General features: G+C 51.7%; 1 pseudogene; it reads right to left on the minus strand.

The window, feature by feature from the left end:
- Positions 1-433: 433 nt before the first annotated feature.
- Positions 434-4395, minus strand: LOC148000879 (polypeptide N-acetylgalactosaminyltransferase 12 pseudogene; annotated as a pseudogene).
- Between the last annotated feature and the right edge of the window lie 1402 nt (positions 4396-5797).

Raw genomic sequence — 5797 nt, forward strand, 5'->3', positions numbered from 1 at the left:
ACCAAACGAAATCAAGACAGTATTTCTAGTGTCCATCTCATCCCCCTGAGAGAACTCTAACTTGATGACATTGAGGTATTACCAGTCGACATTTGAGGTATTACCAGTTTGTGTCAAGTATACTAAACACCCGGGAAGCTTCGTAAGTAACAAAGTAAAATATTTCCCCTTTCTGCTAATGAGAATAAAAGGCACCATGGGTAAAATGCACATCGTGCATTAAGCTTCCCAAATACCAAAGGCAGCATCTTAGGACGGCCCTTAGAAAACGGGATACTGGAAGACATTTTTAAAGTTTTCCAAATCTGTACAAATATAATTCACATTGTTGTGGAGTCCAACACATTCACAGATGACAACCACGTACTTTGTCCCTCTCACTGGGCACACAGCCCACAGCTGCGGTGGGCTCCTTCCCTGACAAGGCCGTGCACTATGACATGCGCTCGTTGAAGGACCACCTCTGGCTGTCTGAGTTGCTACAGTCTCGCAAGTTCGGAGCAAAGGCAGAGTTGAACTCCTCCTCTGTGGCCTCCACACATTTCCCGCTCTGCTTGTAGACTAACGTGCCGTCCTCCTGTAGGATGAACTCTTGATTCTCTGGAACGGTATCTTTCCAGAGATCCGGGATAAGGATCCTTCCCTTCCTCCACTGCTATGCAGACCTGGGGCTGGCGGGTGTTATACCGTATTTCTTGCCGGGATGTACACTCGAAAAACTGGTTCTGACCCATCCCGTGGCAGAGGTACAAAAGGACCTGGTGGCCTTCCACATTGTTTTCACTGGGAGGATTATAGTCCAGGCAGTACCCCCGTAGTCCTCTGTTCTCAAGCTTCCCGAAGAAACCAGGCCTGTCCTCTGGCACATGCAGTTCTGGGTACAGTGTAGCCAGGAACCGCTTTAAGTCTTCACACTGGAGCTTGGGCTGAAGCTTCTTTCTCTCTGTCAGCTCCCCAGAGGGTTCCAGGCGGGCTGGGGATTTCGGGGGTGGTAGAGTTCTTTAAGTTCATCCGTCCACACTTCTGCAGCTCGGACACTGTTGGCTAGAGCCTTGCTGCGTGAATAGGGAGCTTGCTTAGGGAAGACGTGGCCCACGTGGGAGTAAGGGTGTGTTTCCAGAGTCACCACACTGCCAGATCCTAAAGGAGAATTCAAGGTTTTCTCCTCCCCAGACTTCCATTCCGGTATCATAAGACCCCAGGTATTCAAAATATCTCTTACTCACAACAAACAGTCCCCCAGCCATAGTTGGAGACCTGATAATGTCAATAGGAGTCCGCATCAACTTCCGCTCCCGCCAAGGGACCACCTGCCACGTGAATACTAGGCGCCAGTCAAAACCACCAATCTGGGGCTCTCCGGAGTTGCCCAGGTACTCAGAGGTGTTCCAGTCAATGACATCGATAACCGGGCACACCACGGCCGACTCCTTCTCGTGGATCCTCTGCAGCAGGGACTCCAGCCACCCCTCATGACAGTCACAGTGACAGTCCAGAAACCTCAGCACTTCGCCCCTGGCCGCAAAGGCTCCCAGTACCGGCTTGCACTAGGTCCTCTCTTGCTAGCAGGGATCAGGTGCACCTAGGGCAGCTGTGAAGCTCTTGACCAGGGGCTCCTTCAGGTGATCTCTGTCGCTGTAGTCATCTACCAGAATGACCTCCTCCAGCAGGATATCAGGGGAAGTCTCGAGAACACTGTAAACTGTCTGAAGGAGTGTGGACCAGGCTTCATTATAAAATGCTATGACAACGGATGTCTTGGGCAGGTTATCATAATCATACCCGGAGGCCACAGAAGCGGGAACCTGGCGTCCTGGTAAGGTGCTCAGACAAGCACAGGGCTCAGGGCTGCACTCCTACCTCCAGTGGCGCCAACCAGCTATGGGCCCTCAGCGCCACCCTACAACTAACTACCTGGTGGCCGGCTATGCTGCTTAGCCCAGCTAAGATGCGCACTCGCACCACCTGCCTTGCTGCTCACACCCTACTTACCCTCTGGGCAAGGCCCACGCCCCTGCCTGTGCCCATGCCACCCCAGTCCACGCCCTACGGCTTCCAGCCCATGGAGTTTTGCTGAAGCACAAGGGGGTGGACGAGGGCACGGAGACCCGCTACCGCAAGTAAGGGTAGTAGCCCACCTCAGAAGATGTCCAGTGTTGGGAGAAAGCTAAGCCACCCGGGGCGACAGAGGATGGCAGCAGCGGTGCTCTCAAGGTCCCCGGCTCCCCTGCCTACAACCCGCAGCTGGAGCCCTGTGACAAGTTTGCAGAGCATGTTCCTGCCATGCACAGAGGCTCCCAGGAGCCATCAGGGGAGCCCGCCAAAGGAGTGGACCCAGGGCGCTGGAGCTGGAGAGTGGCAGGATGGTGGACTGTGGGCGCCTGGTGCATTGGTTAGACATGGCTGGTCAGGGCACCCTCCGCGGATGGCGCTGTTCTTCAGGCCCCGCGGCTGATGCAAGGCGCAGCTGGGGCACTGCCTTGCCACCCAGCTTGGTAACACACTGCTGAGCATATGGGAAAAGGCCTGGTGGCCTCCTGCCCTGTCAAGGGTGTGCACCTCCTGCAGGCAGCCTTTGCTGTGCTCTGAGGGAGCTGGAGCTGGCCTCCTAGTGCAGGGCACCCAGGGCTTCTTTGGGGTGAGCTGGGGCAGTTGTGTCAGCAGGCAGCAGCCCAGGCCAGCCTCTCCAGAGTGCACAGGTCCCTCTCCTACAAAGACATGGAGGCTGCTCTAGCCAAGGTGGGCCCTCGGGCTCCTCCCAAGGAGCTGTATTCATTATTTGAGTGGGACAAACTGTATGGGTCCTGACACTGAGGGTGGCAGAGGAAGTCAACTCTGCCTGGGGCGTGGGGGGACTGAGGTGGAGATGTCTTTGGCCAAAGGAGTGATGAATGTGGGGTGGGAGAAGAAAGGCTCTCCTGGTGGATTTTTTTTAAATGGGAAGGAAATTGCCTGCAGATTGATGCCATAAGCGCTGGTGGACTCAAGTTTTTCCTATTTATTGTGGACAGGAGGTTCGCCATCTCTGCTGGGCAGACCAGACACACCTGACATGAGTTGGCATCGGGGCCTAAGGAACTCCTGCTCTCTCTCCTTAACCTCTGTCTCTTGTCCTCTGGACCACACCCTACTTTCCCATTCTACTTTCTCAGTACTGGCCTAGTTTCCTCCTCAGGGTTTTGTCACTTACCCCTTCCTTTTCAGCTCCTCCTTCCCACCCCCATCTATCACCCTCTGCTTCTGTCTCTGCCTCACCCTGTGTCTCCCTGACGCTGTGCTTTAACCCACCCTCCCTCATGTTCTGATTAACACTGCAGAGACTCTTGGCAGAAGTTCTTTTTGCCTGGAGGCTGAGAAAGGTGGACCAGGTACCCCAGGCCTCCTCTGTACCCTACCCACCTGATATCTTGGGGTCTTAGGGGTGGGACAAGGATAAAAACTACCCAAAGAAGGCTTTTGTTTTGCTCTTTGGTTTGTTCATTTTTTTTTTGAGGGGAAGTCCCAGAAATGCAGGTTGCTTAATAATTTAGGTCTCTTATTTTTGTAATATGTATTTTGTATTTGATGTGTTTTGTTTTATTTTGACAATTCAGGAAGAAACTGACCTCAGAAAGAGTGTTTGAGTTTGGCTGCTCTCCTATTACCCCAAGCCCCGTCCCTGGGGAGTAGATTCTCCCAGACCAGAGAGGTTTGGGCTAATGAGGAAGACCAGACATGAGCCCCATACTGCTGTTCCAGTGATAGAAACAATGTATCTAAGAGCTTCCTCCCCAGGACTAGCTTGCAAGCAAGAGGTGAGGATGGGTCAGAGGCCCCAGAGGAAGGGGCTTGCTGCTTTCTTGCCATTCTCCACCTTGGGCCCCAGTCCTCAGCTTCCAGTGGTCTGCAAACCTTCCAGAGAGTTGGGGTACTCTTGTCCATTTCCTGCCTTAGAGATGACCCAGGCAGAAGGTTCTCAGGCTATGTGACTGAAAGTAGGTTCTGTCAGAGATGCTCAATAAAAAGCTAAGAGGATTTCCTCAGGCATGAATGTGATCTGGCCACAAGTCTGGCTGGGCAAACTATTGATTACTAGGACCCAGGCCACCTGTGACAAGGCAGAGCAGTGCCCTGGAAAGGTTTCTGTGTCTCTATGTGGGGATGTCTACTTGTCCCTGTGGAGTGCTGGGTCTGGCTAGACCTGGAGGGCCTGGAGGGAACTGGGTGTTTTCCTATGATTCTGGTCCAGAGCCCTTCTCTGCAAACCACATCCCTCCTGCTCCTTCTCTTGACAAGGCTTCACCTCCTTGGCCCCTCAGGCCATTTCACAATCTTTGGTGCAAGAAAGGACCCCCTCCCCCCATCTTTGTCCCACCTTAACCTCCCTGCTTTGCCCCTACAGCTCCTACCCGTCATTTTCTGGATGCTCAGGCTGCCATGAGAGACATGGCAGGGGCGGAGTGCTGAGGGCAGATGTGAGCAGAGGAGGGTGAACAGGGGAGTTGCTGTGTCCCCTTCATGTTTGTTCTCTGCAAGCCGCTCCTTGGAGCCAGCCAACCAAGTGCAGGACTGGATACCTCAAAGTAGCCTCGAGTGATGCTGCAGATGACCCTCCATGGGGCACAGAGTAGGGGAATCTCTAAGATCTTGGGGTGGGGGTGGGGATACCAGGGCAGGGAAGTGAGGTTGGGAACCCAGCTGTCCTTTCAGGCAGCAGCATCACAAGGGGCTAGGTAAGAGATAATGGACCAGTACCTAAGGTCCCCACACTTGCTTTGCTGGGCTCTTTCTGTTTCCAGGTTTGGAAGCTTTTCACAAGAAGATAGTCCCCAGCGGCAGCACCTACCCCACGAGCATGGGGCAGGATGGCAGGGCAGAATGGCAGGGCAGGTTGAGCCCTAGCAATGTTGGGGTCATAGCAAAGAATCCAGGGATAGAGCACAGGGGAGGGCTCACTGGCCCTCCATCCCCTCTGCTAACATTGGTTTGGGATCCTCTCTCAGTTGTGACACATTTCTACCTCATTTTGCTGTATCTTGTACATCCTGTTTATCTCCTGTCTGATGATGCTCTGTAGTTATGGTCTGTCTGCCTCAGAAGAGACTGTATTTTAAAAGAAAATGTTGTGCAGTACTAAAGATTAAGAAAAAGAAATAGAAACACAGAGAAAGATACAAAGAATCAAGAAAACCAAGAACCGGTTCTTTGAAAACCTCAGTAAGATAGAGAAACCTTTAGACAAACTAATTCAAAGTCACAGCGATTGTATCCAAAGTAACACAATCTGTAATGAAAGGGGAAAAATACCAACAGAAAATGAGGAAACTAAAAAATCATGACTCACCAGAACTGGGAAATCTAGAAAAAATGTGAAATTATACACAGATACCATGTACAAAGTTAAGTCAAGTTCAGTTAAACTATGTAACCAGTTCCATAACATAAACTGTCGTCCTTTTAACCCTCCCAACAAAGTAGCCCTGTCCATAGGAGGCCTCTAAGTCTCTAATCTGGAGGGAGAGTGTACAAAACATTTTTGAGGCTTTACAGACAGATGATTTGGTTCCAATCATAGAACTTCTATATGTCTCCAAACATTTCCATCCATAGGATCATGAAAGAAATGTTAGTGCAAAGTGTGTGTAACCACTCACCGTAGTCATGCAATCCCTGTCCAAGCTAATGAACCCTGCAGCATCCGGCTGGCCCACAAGTCACCTCAGAGAAAGGAGGCTCACACATCTGCTGCATTGCAGGCTCACTGCTGGCTCTGAGTTATGAAAACAGAGTTAAGCAAAGGATAAAAGGCTAGAACTTA

This window comes from Rattus norvegicus, chromosome 15 (genome assembly GCF_021556685.1).
Source record: "Rattus norvegicus strain SHRSP/BbbUtx chromosome 15, alternate assembly SHRSP_T2T, whole genome shotgun sequence".
Taxonomy (NCBI): domain Eukaryota; kingdom Metazoa; phylum Chordata; class Mammalia; order Rodentia; family Muridae; genus Rattus; species Rattus norvegicus.